At 36.4% G+C, this 17,784-nt stretch overlaps 1 long non-coding RNA gene across 1 annotated transcript in view; it reads right to left on the reverse strand.

The window, feature by feature from the left end:
* Positions 1-17,523, reverse strand: part of LOC147916464 (uncharacterized) — a 178,615-nt gene extending 161,092 nt beyond the window's left edge. Inside the window, exons 1-2 of the long non-coding RNA XR_015552934.1 lie at positions 17,463-17,523; positions 3,726-3,804 (exon numbers count right to left, since the gene is read on the reverse strand). This is a non-coding gene — a long non-coding RNA (uncharacterized LOC147916464). The remainder of the gene's footprint in view (positions 1-3,725; positions 3,805-17,462) is intronic.
* Positions 17,524-17,784: the final 261 nt, after the last annotated feature.

A 17,784-nucleotide genomic window follows, 5' to 3' on the forward strand; every position in this document is an offset into this window, starting at 1 on the left:
TTCCTTTTTTTCACTTCTCCTAGGTGTAAAGGAGAAAAGAAAAAGATAGTAGCAGTGATATCCTCCTTAAAACTTGAAAAATTAGCCACCACCACAGGCAGAGACTACTTCCCTCAAGTGTGTCAACAAACCAATCTCACTAGGAATACCTCAGGGAGCTAGTCTCAGATGGATCACCCACATACTCTTAAATAGTACCCAGTACATGCTCTTACATACCCTCCTCTTATGACTCTAGTCACTCTACCATTTGCGCGTTAACATGCCTAAACAAAAGCTTGTTTAAGTAGGAGTCACTGCCATTGACATTTTCATAGACACATGAGACGGCTAATTTATGAACTTAAATGTTGCATAGGTGACCATATGTTGAGTTGCAACTTTGGTTCATATTTGATTTATCATTTCACGTTACACAGCCTTAATATTTTTCACAGGAGAAGCAATAAAAGGCAAGGAGAGCTAGGAGGAAATATGGAGGATGAAAGTGGGAAGAATAAAAATAGTAAGAATGCCATAGTTTTAGTTTTTTAAAAAATCTGTTTGCAAATATAGAAGAAATAATTACTTCTTCCCAAGACGTTGCATCAATGTTTTTTTATTTTTCAAAATAAAGTCATAAACAGTTTGTCTTTTCTCTGCTGCATCATTTGGATTTTTATCTTCTTACATGGTTATATTAAGTTCTTAAATTATTTAATTTTAAATAAACCATTATGTCAGTTTTCATTATGGTGGAGTATATGCATAACAAATGGAAGTAAAAATTAAACTAAAGATTCAAAAAAGACAAACACAGACATGCTGCCAAGTAATAGCCCCAAAAGAGCTGATTGGAAGTTTGGTCATAAATATTTCCAATGTAAAAGAGGAGGAAAGTTGTTAATAACAAACTCCATAAATTCACAGTCAAATCTCATATATTTAACCGGACTCTTTCTTTACTTACTTGGTCTTTGATTTTTATAACATTGAATAAGAAATTTTCAATGTGTAATAATTGTCTTTAGAGTAACTTACTTTATTATAAGCTAAGTCGTAGTAATTGGTTCAATAACTTCTTCTTTCTTTTAATTTTTACTAACTTATTTTTTTTAATTTTATTTATTTATTTTTTATTGCAGTAACATTGGTTTATAACATTGTATAAATTTCAGGTGTACATCATTATACTTCTATTTCTGAATAGATGACATCATGTTCACCACCCAAATACTAATTACAATCCATCACCACACACATGTGCCTAATCATCCTTTTCACCTTCCTCAACTTCTAAACAACAGAAAAACATCCCAATTATTAAGTTTTTAAAGTTGTGTAAGAAGTGTTTAAGTGTTACCTTCAACAGCAATTTGAAAATTGATGCACGAATATACTTTAAAGAATTCTCCACCACACAACCTAAATATGACTCTGTGACGCGTTTATCATTTAAATCACAAAAGGTATGGACTAGTTACACTGTTTGCAATTTACTGATGGGCTTCCAAAGGGACTGGGGAGGGGGGAAGGAAAGGAATTGTTTAATTGATTATGAATAGCTTTCATTAATATGGGAAATGTTGTAATTCAGAGTCACTTTATTCCCACTGTGTATCTGGACATCATACTGCTTTTGGTAACTATATTTTCAATGCAAAAAAATATATTGGTGGATATTTAAAAAAAAATAAAAATATATATTCTACCTGAGTTTCTTTTCCCAATTTTTTCTTCATTATACTTCTACTACATGCTATTCATGGGAAAAAGAAATAAAAATAATATTTATTAATATCACATTGCTCATGATACTTATTTTCAAAATAAAAGAAATATGAATTTACAAATAAAATGTTGGTGTGAAAATGTCTCAGATGTAATATTTTAGAAGTCACCTCTTTGAGTCTTTTAAACAAATCTTATCTACCTGTTGGTTCAATATGGCATCCTCTAGGACTCTTGCATAACGTTTATATCATTTCAATTTTATGTTTAAACATGTTGATGGTGCCCCATAAAAGGACACAGTAAACAGTGTAACTGGTAGCACATGTCAGGAATTCAGACAGCTCTCCTACCATCTTATTTCCAGATGCTCCAAATCTCTTTCAGCCCTTACAGCACTCTTAAAGTTGACACGCCGTACTGAGCCAGAAGAAACCTGTACTGTGAGAGCCCATTTATGTTCTCTTCCTTCTGAAACAATTAGATTTCTGCTGACCCTACACATATGAACATATGTATATTCTTCTATTCAGTCCTATATAAGATCTATACTAGAAGTGAGCAAAGCTATCACAGTTTCTTCTCAATTGTCCAATGCTGAAACAGACACCTTTCTTCTAAATCATTGAATCTGTTCCAGCTCAATTCCACAAGTAATTTTAATGATCACCTCTAAAAATATAATTAATTTTATTTTTCACTTTCTTCTCTCAGGAGTAATTGAGATGTAGCAAGTACAATGTAAATGGCAACCAGATGTAAATTCTTCAGATATTATCTACTATGATTGAAAGACCACCCTTATTAATTTAACATGAACTAGGGCACAGAACAGAGTAGGAAGAGATGCAGTGTTTATTGGTTGACAAACAGACCCTAAAATTACCTCAGGTAGTCCAAGTTGGTTGAGGAAAACCAGCAAATGAACAAAGAAAATCAAATATTGAATTAAGCCCCCAAACTTCCTGAAATGCTTGAGAGAAACTACAGGGGTTTGTTAGACTCTGCCTTCAACTTCCAAACCCACTTTTCATGGCTTCCAAACCTGTCACTTGGCAGCTTTAACTGACCCCACACGGTAATCTACAGAGATTGCAAAAGGCTACCAAGACCTTGAGTCTACACAGGGAATCATACTACAGTAGTCCTTGCCAACATTTTTATTGTAGTTGCCACATAAATAAATTCTGGATGGATGAAATACACCTAATGCTAGAGAACAATGAGCTTATGCCCACAAGAGGTGTAGTAGTACAGCCCAAAGGGGCAATTGCAAGTGAGAAATTTATTTAAATTCTTATTTTATCTCAAAAGTTCATAAATATGTTTTTTTCATTTTTGCTTTATTTAACAGCTGTGCTCAAATTTTACTATATTTTAATCACTGACTATTGAGTAAAATTATTGGTTTGGGAAGTGTATCAAATACTCCTGACACTTCAAATAAACCTGTCTGCACTGCTACATAACCTTAAGAGCTCAAATACACCAATTTGAAAAGCACACCTGGTAGCTGGTTTATACCGTGGAGTCTTTCACCAGCTGCTATAGACTGAATGTTTGTGCTCCTTAAAATTCATATGTTGAAACCAGTCCCCAAAGTGAAGGTATTTGGAGGTGGGGCCTCTGGGAGGTGATTAGATCATGATGGTGGCAGCCTTATGAATGGGATTAATGCTCTTAAAAGAGACCCTAGAGAGCTCCCTTGCCCCTTCTGCCATGTGAAGTTACAGTGAGAAGACAGCTGTGTGAGAACCAGGAAGCAGGCTCTCACCAGACACTGAATCTGCAGGCACTTTGATCTTGGACTTCCCAGCTTCCAAAACTGTGAGAAATAAATTTCTGTCATTTATAAGCCACCCAGTCTATGTTCTGTTATAGCAGCCCGAACAACTAAGATGCATGCTGCTATGCACTCCTACCTTGATTCATTCAAAATATCTATTTTTTCTGCTTGGATTCCTATCTCCCAGACAAATTTACCACTCCTTTTACCAGGACTTTTGATGACTTACTTGTTTTATTTATTCGTTCTTCCAATCACACGGCAAAGTTTATGGAGACTCTACTTCATTCCAGGCAGTGTTGTAGACACTGGGAACAAAAATAAATAAAACCAATCAGTCTAGTGAAGTAGAGATGTGTACATCATCATCATCACCATCATGCAGAGAGTAAGGGTAAAATTAGAAATACGTGCAAAAAACAATGGCAACACCATCAATGAAGAGAGGGACGAAATATGTGTGAACTACTGTTTTGTTCTGTTCCTTTTAATGCCAGTTTCCCAAACTTATCTCTAGTAAAAGAACCCTTCTGACACTAACAAGTAGCAAATCTGAGGCCTCTCATAACTTATTTCCTTAAATCTCTAAACCCACTGTATTTGTATAAGGTAAATGCCCAATAAATATTCATTGTTACTGTTATTCATTTAAATGACTTTAAACACTGTTGATAAATAAAGAAATGTATCAGCATAAGAAATAGGCAATATGTAAAAGAACTGACACTTCAGGCCTATCTGCCTTTCTAGACACAGTCATTGCCTGCCTGGCCCATAATATGTAAAAGATTCTTCTTGGCTAACTAGACTTTCCCAGTCCTGCCTTCATTTGGCCAGACTTGTTCTGTTGGTGTGTTTCAGTTCCTCTCCAGTTTCCAAGCGAGTTACTGGCATCCTTAAAATCCTAATTTGAAGTTATGTGTGTCTTGAAATTGAAAGATAAGACTTCTGGAGGATATTTAAGTAAATTCAATTTATGCCCTTCCTCTTAAAACTCCAAACAACTCTAAACCAACATCTTATTTGGCAGGGCTGTAGTTACAGGGGAAAGTCAGCTTTCAAAGGCATTGCTCTTAGAAATATACATCCAGCCACTTAAGTAATGACTTGCCTTGAGAAAGTACAAAGTGCTGAGCTGTCCTTGAACCACATTGACAATTTCTCTCAGCAATGACCTGAAGACAACTATGCGCACTCTGAAAGGGGATTGCCACAATTTTTAATCTGCCTGGCTTTCTGATCAGGCAAAATATAAATCACTTAATCAGCTCCCAACCGAGCATCAGGTACAACTAGTATAAATTTTCCTTCATAAAAGTTTCATCAAAGCTGGGGATGGCTGCACTGCCTTATCCTTTCCTAGAGAAATTACAGCCTGCGAAGATTGGCTGGTAGTCATATGTGATTGATAGGCTTGGGGTGGATGGCCTTCATGCAGAGGGGTTCAAGTCTAAATAGTCTCTGCAGTTACTTCCATCTTTCCCTTAAAATAATGCTTTGCTTCATTTACTGCAAAGGAAAAGCCACCTAACATGTGTTTTGTTTTGTTTTCCTGAAAACAATCTCACCTCCATCAATTTACAGCTAGAAAAAGAAGTGGCAGACACAATCTTCAATATGGTAATTGTTTCTTATAAGCCGACATATCTGTATGAATAGCTAGAAGAATAAGAAAATCATAAAGCTTTACATAGCTTCAGAACTGATATTTATAAAATGAATATTATTAAATTATATGTGTTGTTATCGGCTATTTTATGTTTCTGATATAACATCCGTGGGACTGTAAGGTGGAAAATTACCTCCGATTAAATGAAGAAAATGTGGATTCAAAAATTTCTTATTAAAGATCACTAACTCATTTGCCTCTTTTGCTTTCGTGATGTTAAAACTGATACTGTTCAGGTAGAAAAAATCATCTAAAGTATTATAAACGTCACTCAGAATGAGATGGGATTGTGAGAAACTCCTGACAGAATGAATGACTAAAGAGTCCTAATGATGAAATATTTATAAGACGAGTGATATTATATCTCTCAAGTACTGGCCACATCAAGAACTGAGACATAAATCAGTGCTAACAAGTAAACAGGTAGGTTAATTTTAAGGCATCTAATTTGTAGTATGCTTACATCACTTGTAATGTATTTCAACTTAAAAGCCCCATCATTTCATACTTTCAAATCAATAAGTACATAAATCACTTTACATTCCAGTCCAAGGTAGTTTAATTGAATGGGTTTTTGCTGAATTATAGTAAAACTCAAAGTGGGGCAAATAGGTATAGAAATTTGATTCAAATATTAAGAATTCAGTTGAAAAGACTGAGGATAAAGTAAATATTAAATAGAATATGTCCCTGGAAATAAGATTTATATATTCTGAAAACTATCAACATGCAATCAGTTAAAATTCCTTATCACAAATGAATAAAGTGTCTCAAGTATCTCTGGCCACAGATGAACCATCTTAACGAGAACAATTATTCTAGCTGATAACAGGGTGAGCTTTCTTCTCAGATGGAAAAGTGGAATACCAGGTTATTATACATGTGACAAAATCCAAAAAAGAATCTATGATTATGATGTTAAACAGGTGGAGCTACCAAGTAAAATTTCTTTTAAAACCAAGAACAGGGAAAGTTCTAATTCAAGAATCCTCAGAAAGTCAATCAAAATCAACTTCTTAATCATAAAATCCAATCAAGTGTAGAGCAGCCTTTGCTCTCACATACGTGCACCAAAACTTGATCCATGAAATGTCTGTAAGTCATAAAGAAAGTGGAATTCTGGAAGCTTCCAAAGGCAACTTCATTCCCAGGTCTTAAGTGTGAGTAGTCACCTCACTGAGGACTCCATAACCCACAAAACCCAGATTCCAACATTTCTCCACAGGTGTTTTCACAGTATCCTCCAGCTTTAGTATACGGAAGAGTTGCCTGGGGATTGGTTCAAATGTTTTCCTAGATTAGAGTCACATCCCAGAGATCTGAATCAGTTGGCCTGGCGTGGAGCTTGGCATTCTCCATTGTCACACAACTCTTCAAGGAAACCTGATGGAGACTTACTGATGCTATTGTAAGTCTACATAACACTATACTAAAAAATAGAAATAAATGAATAGAGGATCCTCAAGTCACATAATACATTCTAGATGCTCATTCTTGTTAACTAGGTGAATGAGGCAGTAAAAACTGATTTGAAGGAGAAAGTTTACAGCTTCTGATCCGTGGTGTGCTTGGCCACAGTGAATGGGAAAAAAAGTGGATATAGGACTATAAAAACAATGCATGTCAAAGCCAGTTTGAGTTTTATTTATGTTTCTATTTCAGGAGGATAAAACAACACTTTTCATTCAGAGTGATGTTACTGGGTTGTTGGTCTCATTTAGCTTGAAGTTCACTATCCATCATCTCCATTCTTCACTGTAGAGTTGTAGGCCCGTAGGTGACAGCTCCAAGGAAGTGTTGTTCTCTTGGAAGTTCTAGGCCTTTACCGGTCAGTGTTTCCCCCTTTCCCTCAAGTGAAATGTTTCACCATCCAGCCAGTTGCATAGTCCAGAAATCTCTAAGTGCAATCAATTTCTTAAATTCTTAAATGTTTCTTAAATGCACGAATAAACGAAAGGAAGTCTGTTCAAGGTCCTATCATCTTTCCATATCTTATCTTATCCACTGACATATCTTCTCTGTTGACAAGCTACATTGATTTTGCCCCTAAATATTTCTCCATTTTCTTGACATCTATCAGCCTGGCTCAGACTCCATCATCTCACAGCTGAGCTTCCTTGACACCCACGAATCAAATCATAGAACCAAAAAGAGCCCCCTTGGTGACCCCTTTCCCCATTTAAACTTTTTGGTGCTTCATATTGCTCTTAAGATTAAAAGAAAACTCCTTGACTTGCATATATAGCCTCTAATGGTTTGGTCCCCCCCTCCCTCTATACCTGAACCTCTTATCCTGATTACGTCTACCTTACTGTCACTGTGTTCATGCCAGATTGATCTTCTGAGTCTTGCCCACTGTGCTTCTTCATGCTCCTTCCATGGGGCCTTTGCATATTCTGTTGCCTCTCTCTGTGATGCCCTTTCCACTCAGCATCACATGAATGTTCATGCATCCTTCATATTTCAGCTTAAATGTAACTTCCCAGGGGATGGTTTCCTATCTTTCCCCCTCAGGTCAAATCAAAATATTACAGGAAGACATAAACCACATAGCTTTCCTTTGGAGTTTGCCACAGGTGAATTTTCCAACTTTTAATGCTTACTTGATTAAGAATTATTTCCTATAAAACAAAATTCATTTAACTTTACTTTATTATTCCCAGCTTTCAGCACAATAACAGGCACATATTATTTCTTGAATGCATGAATTAATGAGAGGAAGTCTGTTCATATCTGTAAAAGTAAAATTATATGACTCCAAAGACAGAAACTGAAGTAAATTCAAACTGGTAATTGAAATGTTACAAGAAAAAAACATTACAGTAACATAACTCACAAACTTTTCAGCCTCAGTACCCTTTTACACTCTTAAATACTATTGAGGGCCCCAAAGGGCTTATGTTTATATGGGTTATATTTATGAATACTTACCATGTTAGACATTAAAACTGAGAATTAAAATATGTATTTATTCATAAATTCATTCAAAAAAATGTAAGTAAAATAAATCCAGTACATGTTAACATAAATAACACACTTAAATGAAAAAAATATATTTTCCCAAACAAAACATCTAATAAGAGAAATGGCTTTGTTTTACAGTCATGTAATCTCTTTAATATTTGGCTTAAAAGATAGCTGGGTTTTCAGATCTGCTTCTACATTTAATCTGCTGCAGTATCACACACCATGTAGCCTCTGGAAAACTCCGCTACTAAGAAAATGAGAGCAAAAAAGAAAAAGAATTTTGTAGTATATTATGAAAATAATTTTGATCTTGCTGACCCCATGAAAGCATCTTAGGTACTACCAGGGATCCCCAGACTATACTTTGAGAATCACTGATACAATTTATCTTCCAAACTGGCACACTTTTGAAAATAAAAGAGTGTACTATAAAGAATTATGCTGTGATATCAAGCACAAACAGAGATTATTATTAATATGTTAATGAATGGTTATAGAAATATGCTCATTGAAATATAATTGAAAACAAATAGAGACTATATGGCATAGAATTTTTTACTACAAGACTGTAAGCTTCTTTAAAGTTGGATATGTTTTGTATACTCGTAAGAGTTAACATAGTGCCTTATACAAAATAGGCTTTCAAGGAAAATTGAATGAACAAATGAATAAATTATTGTGTAAAGGAACCACTAACTGCACGTTTCCCAGGCCTTACAGTCTGTTTTGAAACGGACAGGCGAGAGTGAATCTATAGTGTTGCAGTGATTCTACCATAAAATTCCCTGCTTCCTCCAAGTCACTCAACTTTTCAGGTGATTACAAACCTGAAAAGGTAGAATCGATAAAGCAGAATACAAAGTCTCCTATATGGTGTGATTGGAGAGGCACAGAGCCCTTCATCCTGAAAAATTACTCCTAACTAACAATATATTGACCATAGATGCTAAGAATTACCCTTCTCCCTAGTCTATGCCAATTTTTAAATGAAAGTATCCTTGGGAGAAACATTCCATCCTCATTTGAGAGTGAAATATCCACTCAACTCTGACCTTATATTCAAGTACTTGAGATTTTTCTAGAAATTGCCCAAACACACACACTCGCAGCATATACCACTTAGAAAAGGATATTTAATCCTCTATTTAATCAAGATAGAAAACTTCCTGAGTGTGAGATAGCCTTAGATATTTTCTCTTCCACAGAGATAACCTTAAACATGAAAAGCATTCTTTGGTGCAATATAGATTCAGGATAATAAGAAATGTTGAGGACAGAGCTAGGCGATTTAGTAAGTGATAAGAACTAACTTTCCAAAAATATAGAACTTTTTTACTCAGAAAAAGCTTAATGATTAAGATTTAAGATTAATGATAGAACTTATAAACATTTAAAAATATTTTTTGATATATCATTAAAAAAACCCACTACTGTAATCCTTTTACAGCCGAAAGTCAATGGAAAGAAGTGGTAAATGTATCTCCTAATTACTAAGTGTTTTGAATTTATTATTGGCTATTGCTATATCATATAAAATGATTAGGATCATTTTCAACTGTTCACAAGTCATATCAATGAAAACACTAAAAAATAAAAATGATATAGAAGAAAGTAATTTGTTAAGTGATTAACTTTATTTCTTTCAAACTGGTGAAAATGATTTATTCATTCTCTTTCTAATATTAATTGGGTATATTAATACTTTTTTGTTACAAGGGATTCAAATACAAAAAAGCTAGATTTGAATATAAGTGATATGAAATATGCACACAAATCACTAAAATATAAGGCAATGATCCAAATGTTTATTGGTTTCTAGAGAAAAGGGATATTACTTTTGTTTTGGATCATCTAGGGAAAAGAGACATAGATTTAAGCTTTTATTAGGTACCTATGAGATAAGAGTAGAGTTGCTGAATTCATCTCTTGAAGACGAAATGAACCAGGTAGACGAATTATCCTCAGAGCAGTACCTGAATACAAAGTGAGTGGAAGGCTAGCTTTTACTAGGAGGATAGAGAATCAAAGTTAGTTTTCAGTAGTACTGTTAGGAAATAGAGGTAGAAACATGACTGATAGTAGTAAAAACCACAACACGGAAAGATGGTAAAATGGAAGGGGAAAGCATAAGCAAAGAATTCACAGAGATGTTGACAGTCAAGGTAATTGAGAGGCAGGAGGAGCAAAAACAGTATTCAGCTTCTAGATCCATTTGTGAAAAGGTATGGGAGGTAACCATGTTAGGTTCAAGAGATAGACAGAATTTCAGCTAAGAATATAAGATGTAACAATGTAATAGAGGGAAAGATATGTCTTATTCATGTTTATATCTCTGGAACTTATAATAGATCCAGGCACTTAGCATGTGCTTGAGAAATGGTTTTAATTGAGGACTGTACAGCGTGCAGTCCCCAGCTCATGCTGGGTAGCAGTGGATGTAAAAGTCAACTTGGAGATAGACTATAGGGGTCTTGACTGTCCAGACAGATTATACTTTATTAGATTTCAATATAGTGTCATTAAACATTTTTGAAAAATGAGTAACATTTTAGAGAAATAATTTAGGACGTGTTCTTCAATAGTAAGCTGCATTCAGGACAGATTGAAGCAAGAGTTTTCAAGCTATAGGTGTCATGTCTATCAGGGAAAACCACTCGTGAGGAAAAGGCACAAGGAAGGGACTAGAGAAGTGAAATTTACTGATTTTTTTTGTGTGTGTGTGAGGAAGATCAGCCCTGAGCTAACATCCATGCTAATCCTCTTTTATTTGCTGAGGAAAACCGGCCCTGAGCTAACATCTATTGCCAATCCTCCTCCTTTTTTTTCCCCCAAAGCCCCAGTAGATAGTTGTATGTCATAGCTGCACATCCTTCTAGTTGCTGTATGTGGGATGCCACCTCAGCATGGCCGGAGAAGTGATGCGTCTGTGTGCGCCGGAGATCCGAACCCGGGCCACCAGTAGCAAAGCGTGCACACTTAACTGCTAAGCCATGGGGCCGGCCCTGATTTTTTTTTTTATGCCAGGCACTACAATACATACATTGGGGACATTTTCTGATTTCCTTCTCTTTCTCAAAAATATTTTCATCTACATTTTTATATGAAAAATCTGAGGTTCATACATGTTAAATAACAAAAGTTACATAGAGAGCAAGAAGAAGATGGGATTTAACCCAACTTTACTCTGAAGCACATACTATTTCTACTATAATAACTTTTTACATTCTGGGAAGCACCTACCTCAAGGAAGCTGATTAGAAGACTTTACGGAAGAGCAAGAGTTTGAACCTCGTGTTGTAGACTGTGTGTCACGGATTCTTGGCTACACTTCCCATAGAGAGGTGGAGTATACTTTTCCCTCCCCTAGAATCTACGCTGGGACTCTGCCCCCTGTTGACCAATGGCATGGGACAGAAATGACACTGCATATCCTCCAAGGCTAGGTCATAAACCTTTGGAGTTTCTGCCAAGTCTCTTGGAAAGCTCACTCTGGGGGAAGCCAGCCACCACATAAAAAATCTGACTCTCCTGAGATCACCACGCTTCAAGAACCCCCAATCACATGGAGAGACCCTGCAGAATGAGATGCCATGTGGAGAGAGAGCAAGACCACAAAGTAGCAAGGCTCCAGATGTGTGAGACAAGAAGCATTCTTGCAAGGGCATCTTCCAGCCCCAGCCACCCTAGCTGATGCCGTGAGGATAAGGCACAGACTGTCTGGCTGTGTCCTTCCCCAATTCCTGAGCCCCAAAACTGTAATCAGAATAAAATGGTTGTTTTGAGCTGCTATGTTTTGAGGTAAACTGTTGAGTAGTAACACATAATTGGAACAGCCAGAGATAGCAAAATTCACAATACTGCTATTGATTATTTTTAAAGTGACATAATAAATGGTGTCGAAGATGCTTGTAAACATTAAGCCTTACATGGATAATCTAATGATTTGATGATATGTTAAATCAGATTATTCCAACAAAGTAACATCACACACACACATACATACACACACACACACACACACACACACACACACACACACACAAAGCAAGCCAGAAAAAAAACACAAAAAATCAGCAGGTGAAAATGAAATGTGAGGAAAGAGGAAAATTCTCATAGCACTGATCTGTCAAATAGGACTCATTCTGATATTTGCAGTGCTTTATCTGAAAGGGTCATTTTCTAAAATCCTCCTCACCTCTGTGGGACTCCTTTAGCCACAGTGACCCACCTTCAGCGCCCTGCCCCACAGCTGGGTCAGTTAAAATCAATTCTCAGTTGAAAATCAACCAACAAGGAAAGACTTACTTAAAGGAAAGGAGAGAAAGATCTGACAAAAGTTTTACTGAAACCTCTCTGCACTTTACCCATTTGGGGCCCAGAAATGTAATAAGCATTTGCTAGATATCCTGGGAAAAGCTATTTTCTCTCCTCTCAGCTAGACCAAAAGAATGAGGCCAAAACTCTTTGTCTAAAAAGTCTCCTTTTTCAAAGAAACTAGTATTAGACTGTAAACTAAGAAAGGTGCTGTGCTTTCAGAAAGCATTCCACCAAACTCATTGATTGTTTCCTGGCCATAGATAATCCTGAGTAAGTATGCTCATTGATTTATGTCAGTTCTAAAAGCCCCAATTCTCCTGAATTATTCTAGTGCATTTTAAGCCAATCCATTCTAATTCATTTCTTTAATCTAAGACTGCATAAGAAATTTTCAGTCATTTCAATAGAATTTTTCAAATGTGTAAAATACATTTTTAAACACTCCTATCTTCTCTAAATATTTCATGCTTCAAAATGATCTGTTGATGGGCGCCATGGTACTTTAAGTGGAGTTAAATATATATGCGCTTAGCTCATATACTGTGATCTGTCAAAGAACTGTAGTGTCTCTGACAGCACTTAACGATTTGATCTGGGCATTTGTTTCTATGTTGTCTTCAGTAGTGACACTTAATCAGCATAAGATTCTAGTAGCCCCATTTGACTTTAGATAATAACAGGTGTAAATTATTATCGCTGCACAGGCTGGGAAATGTGGTATTCTTTAAATTGGCATGATTGCTCTTACTTTTCCTTTCTGAAAGTTTATCATAAATACAAGCAGTTGATAGGTCTTGCTTTTCCATAGATTTTCTACAGCAGATATTGAAATATGATGACCCATAAACCATTTCTGGGGGTGATATAGCACGATAATTCTAATAGAGCAACTTTCACAATTCTTCACTTCTGCCTCCCTTTATATGTTACGTGTAAATGAATTTGTCATGTTAAAAGATTTAAAATCCATAAGCTCAGCATGCTTGGAAAAGCAATGATTTCTTTACCTATGCCAAATCAAGGAAAGGGGCAAAGATAAGATGTCAGGCTGACTTGTTCACCTGCGCATATCCTGCACTTTAATAGTATCTGGCATGGAGTGGATGCTCATAGTTACTGACTTAGTTAAGAACTAAGTAGACATTTTAATTTTCCACAAATGATTATTAGGGCTAAATAATATTTATAATGTATACATACATATAAATTATAAAGATGCATAAAATTTAAAGAACAAAAACAAACATCCATTTACTCGCCACCAGCTTAAGAAGCAGATCATTGGACAAATATTTGAAGTTCCACGTGTGCCTCTCCCAAATTCCATCCTGTTTCCCTTCTGTGTCCCAGAGGACATCATATCTAGACTTGTTATTCTCTCAATAGTTTACTACATATATTTGTATCTGTCATCAAAAGACTGCTTTGTTTCGCCTGCTTTGTTTGCCTGCTTTATATGATTGGAATTGTAAATTACATATTCTTCAGGAAATTTTTAAAAATTTTATCCATTGTGTTGTTAGATTCATGATGAGAATTTATTTTCACTGCTCTGTGGTATGTAATTGTATGAGCATAACCCAATTTATACATCTCGTCTTCTGTTCACAGCATTTGCCTGCTCTCAAGTTTTTTGTTTTTAATTATAAACAATTCTGTTAGAAATACTCTTTTATATGTTTCTGTTTCCTAGTACCCATGTGTGAGAGTTCTCAAGAGTATATGTGCAAGTGCTTTTAAAGAGATGTTGTTAGGAGTAGAATCGTTGGTTATACATTGTGCATATCTTCAGCTTTTCCTGAAAATACCATAATGTTTGCCACAGTAGCTATACAAATACACATTCTTAACACTAGCATGTAAAAGTTCCAGCTGCTCCTATCCTCATCAACATTTCATATTCTAAAAATATTTCAGGTAAAATACATTTTCTTTGAAGATATAGAGCCAATTTTGAGGAATTAAAAATCAACTAAAATAACAGCTTTTTCTCCCTAGAAAGGGAAAAAATAGCCAATTTACAAGAAAAAGTGTCTCTACTTAGTTTTTGTGAATGATAAAATGCAATTATTTTCAATAAATATGGTCAAATATCATTTAATAGCCAACCATGTAATATATTCATTCAGAATATAGGTCACATTGTTTTTTTAGGTCCCCATTACAAAAGATTAATCATCTTATCAATGTACACTAGTAAAATAAACAATTTTAAACTCCTCAACCAGACTATATGGTTATTTCTAAGGTAGCCCAGGCAAGGATTTCATATCCCAACATTTAAGGATAGGATTCTGTGACCCATTGAGTCTTGGAAACACTGAATTTAACTTGATTCCAATGAATTTATTTATTGTAAATTATCTTAGTCTTTATTAAGTTAATGTACACTTTGAATCTTCAAAAGGAGTACCTAAATTTAGTGCTTTCCAAACTTTTTAGACCACAAAACCTTTATGTCTATAGTGTCTCATAGAACATAGTTTTGGTCACATAATATTTATTAAGAACTCTCATGACACTTAAGTGGCTGGTCCAAGATAGTTTTCAGGATTCACTGCCTGCTGTACCAGGAATAATTGTGGTCACATAATATTTATATAAAATTCTTAACAAAAGCCCTACAAAGGTAAGACAAAACTGTGTTTTACGTTGTATTCTTGCATGAAGTATATATCCCAGTCTTTGATAAGATGAAATAAAAAAGTAAATCACTCATCACCACAGGCAATGTAAATTTATATAGACTTTCCAAAAGGCAAAAGGATGATATATATAAAAAGCTTGAAGTATTTTTACTTTGACACCGTATTTTTAGACTTTTGTACTTTTGGACAATGTTTGGGACCTTGTATTTTTCAGTGCTAGAAATTATCTTTACAAAATAATAAGAGATTTATTCAAATATATGCCCAAAGATGGTAAAATATTAGAAACAACCTAAATTTACAGTAATAAACAAGGTTAGTTCCACTAAAGTATATTGATAAGAGAGAAAACAAGCAAGCAGTAAAAACTCTATCCAAAAAAATCCAGAATTATTTCATAATACCAGGAAATATCCAGGAAATGCAAAATGCAGTTGAAACATGTGCATATATTAAAATGGAAATAGAGGTAGAAAGAAAACACATAAAAATCATAATAGTTGTAATCACTGGATGATAGAATAATGATCAATTTTATTTTATTTGTGAAATTTTGCATTTTTTTCCCAAGTGGTCTACACTCAACAAGTACTGTTTTAACAGTAAGAAGAGGTAATGAAATATTACTTAATTTAAAAATAGCCTTTGAAATTCACCATTTAAACTAATGAACAATAAAAAGAATTGCTCTCAGCGATAAAAAAGAATGTTTTCCTTTTAATTAAATTTATTCCTGAAGAAACAATTCAAAGTGCAAGGTAGTTTAGGAGAGGTAGCTTCCGAAAAGACAATCTATTTCCAAATCACCTGAGCTGCTTGATAAAAATAAAGATACCTGGGCTCCACGCCTAGAGAGTCTTACTCTGAAAGTCTCAAGAATCTCCATTTCCTTAAGCAAAGTTATAAAACCTAGTATCTCTTCCAAGATCTATCGTTTGTTTCGTAGTATTGATTAATCACTTATGTGCTCTGAGGTTCACTTTCCTCATCTTTATGTAGCGAAACATTTTGGTTGGACTAAAACCTGGTACCCATTATTCCTTTGAAACCAGAAGGCACGTGGTCCCCAGCTCCTATCCCCTATAAACATATCCGTTTCCTTTGGAGCCACATCTCTGTTTCTGTGAGTACTTGTAAGTACTCCAAACTCTTTATGTCAATTTTCTTTTGCAAAGTTACAGAGGATGAGAACCTTCCTGGATAAAGATAGAAACAGGCCCTGATCCCTCATGTTGAGGAAAGAAAATAGAAAAACAATGTCTGAATATTTCCCAACACCTGTGTGTCACACAGAGGTGTATGGAGATACAGGGCTGGACTGGAGGCAAAGCTATGACTCCATGGCCTCCCCAGGGACCAGGGGCTCCACTGAGTCCTTGTATTTCAGTGTGCCATATACATATTTCTATTTGATAAATGCACCAAGATGTGAAAAAGGTTGGAAAATTCTGGATTGCAGGAAAAGAATACAGGGACTCAGATAGGAACTTTCTTATATAGACTATTTAATGTTTATTCTAAGGGAGAAGACAAGTCTAGACTGTTTTCCTGTAGAAGCAGAATCAGCTTTCAGGTATGTGCTATTCCTGGTACAGCAAGCATACAGTGAATCCCGAAAACTCTCTTGGCCAGCCACTTAAGTGTCATGAGAATTCCTCAGAAAATGTAGCTGTATGTGTGTACCAACACACTGTTGTAGGTGGAATTGTGTCCCCCAAAAAGAAATGTTGAAGATTTAACCCACAGTACCTATGAATGAGAAATTTGGAAATAGGGTCTTTGCAATTATAATCAAGTTAAGATGAGGTCATACTGGACTAGGCTGGGCCCTAATCCAATGACTTTTGTCTTTATAAGAAGAAGGAAAGAAGATGGCGGCGTAGCAGACTCTGAACTCACCTCCTCCCGTGGACACAGCCAATTTACAACTACTCGTGGAAAAATTACCCCTGAGACAGAACTGGAAACTGGATAAGAGGAACTCCTGCAACAACGGACAATCCTAACTGAGGTGGAAGAGGAAGAGACTCCCTTCTGGAGAGAAAAAACGCCGCCTTCACAAGCCGCCAGCTTCACGGCCGCCAGGAGCAGCCCACAGGTCCGCAGCCTCCCTGGAGGCGCGGGGCCCTGAGCCGGGAGCACCCCCGCTGTGGGCATTGTGTGGACCCAGCACAATCGAGACCAGCAGCATAATATCTGACTGTGCCAGCTACTAAAGCATTGGGGAGCACCACCAGAAAACCCGGTTCACAAAGAAACTAAAACTGGCTCTTAAAGGGCCTGCGCGCAAACTCACCCGTTTCAGAAAGCATCCTAAAATCACCAGAAAGAAAGGTGCACAGTGCTGGGGTGAAAAGAGACTCACCTAATAGGCCCTGAGTGCATCTCGGTGAGGGGTGAGACCTCTCCAGGGACTGGGACATTGGCGGCGGCCATTGTTGTGGCCTGGTGTGGGCGTGCTGACACAGACGCCATTGGAGTTCTCCCTGAGGCCTGCTAGCCGAGGGTCTGCCCCACCCGCTAGAGAACCAATTTAATCCAGCTCAGCCGGGGCAGGCAGCCCACCCTAGAGACTGGCCCCACCCAACAACAAGCCCTCAGGCAACTTGTGGGCCTGCATAGATTGGTGACTGGATTCTCTGCAGCCTGGCAACTGAGCCGACTTGAGCGGGGCAGGGTGTGCACAA

This window comes from Ceratotherium simum, chromosome 8, assembly GCF_057802395.1.
Source record: "Ceratotherium simum simum isolate JZ-2026a chromosome 8, ASM5780239v1, whole genome shotgun sequence".
Classification (NCBI taxonomy): Eukaryota; Metazoa; Chordata; class Mammalia; order Perissodactyla; family Rhinocerotidae; genus Ceratotherium; species Ceratotherium simum.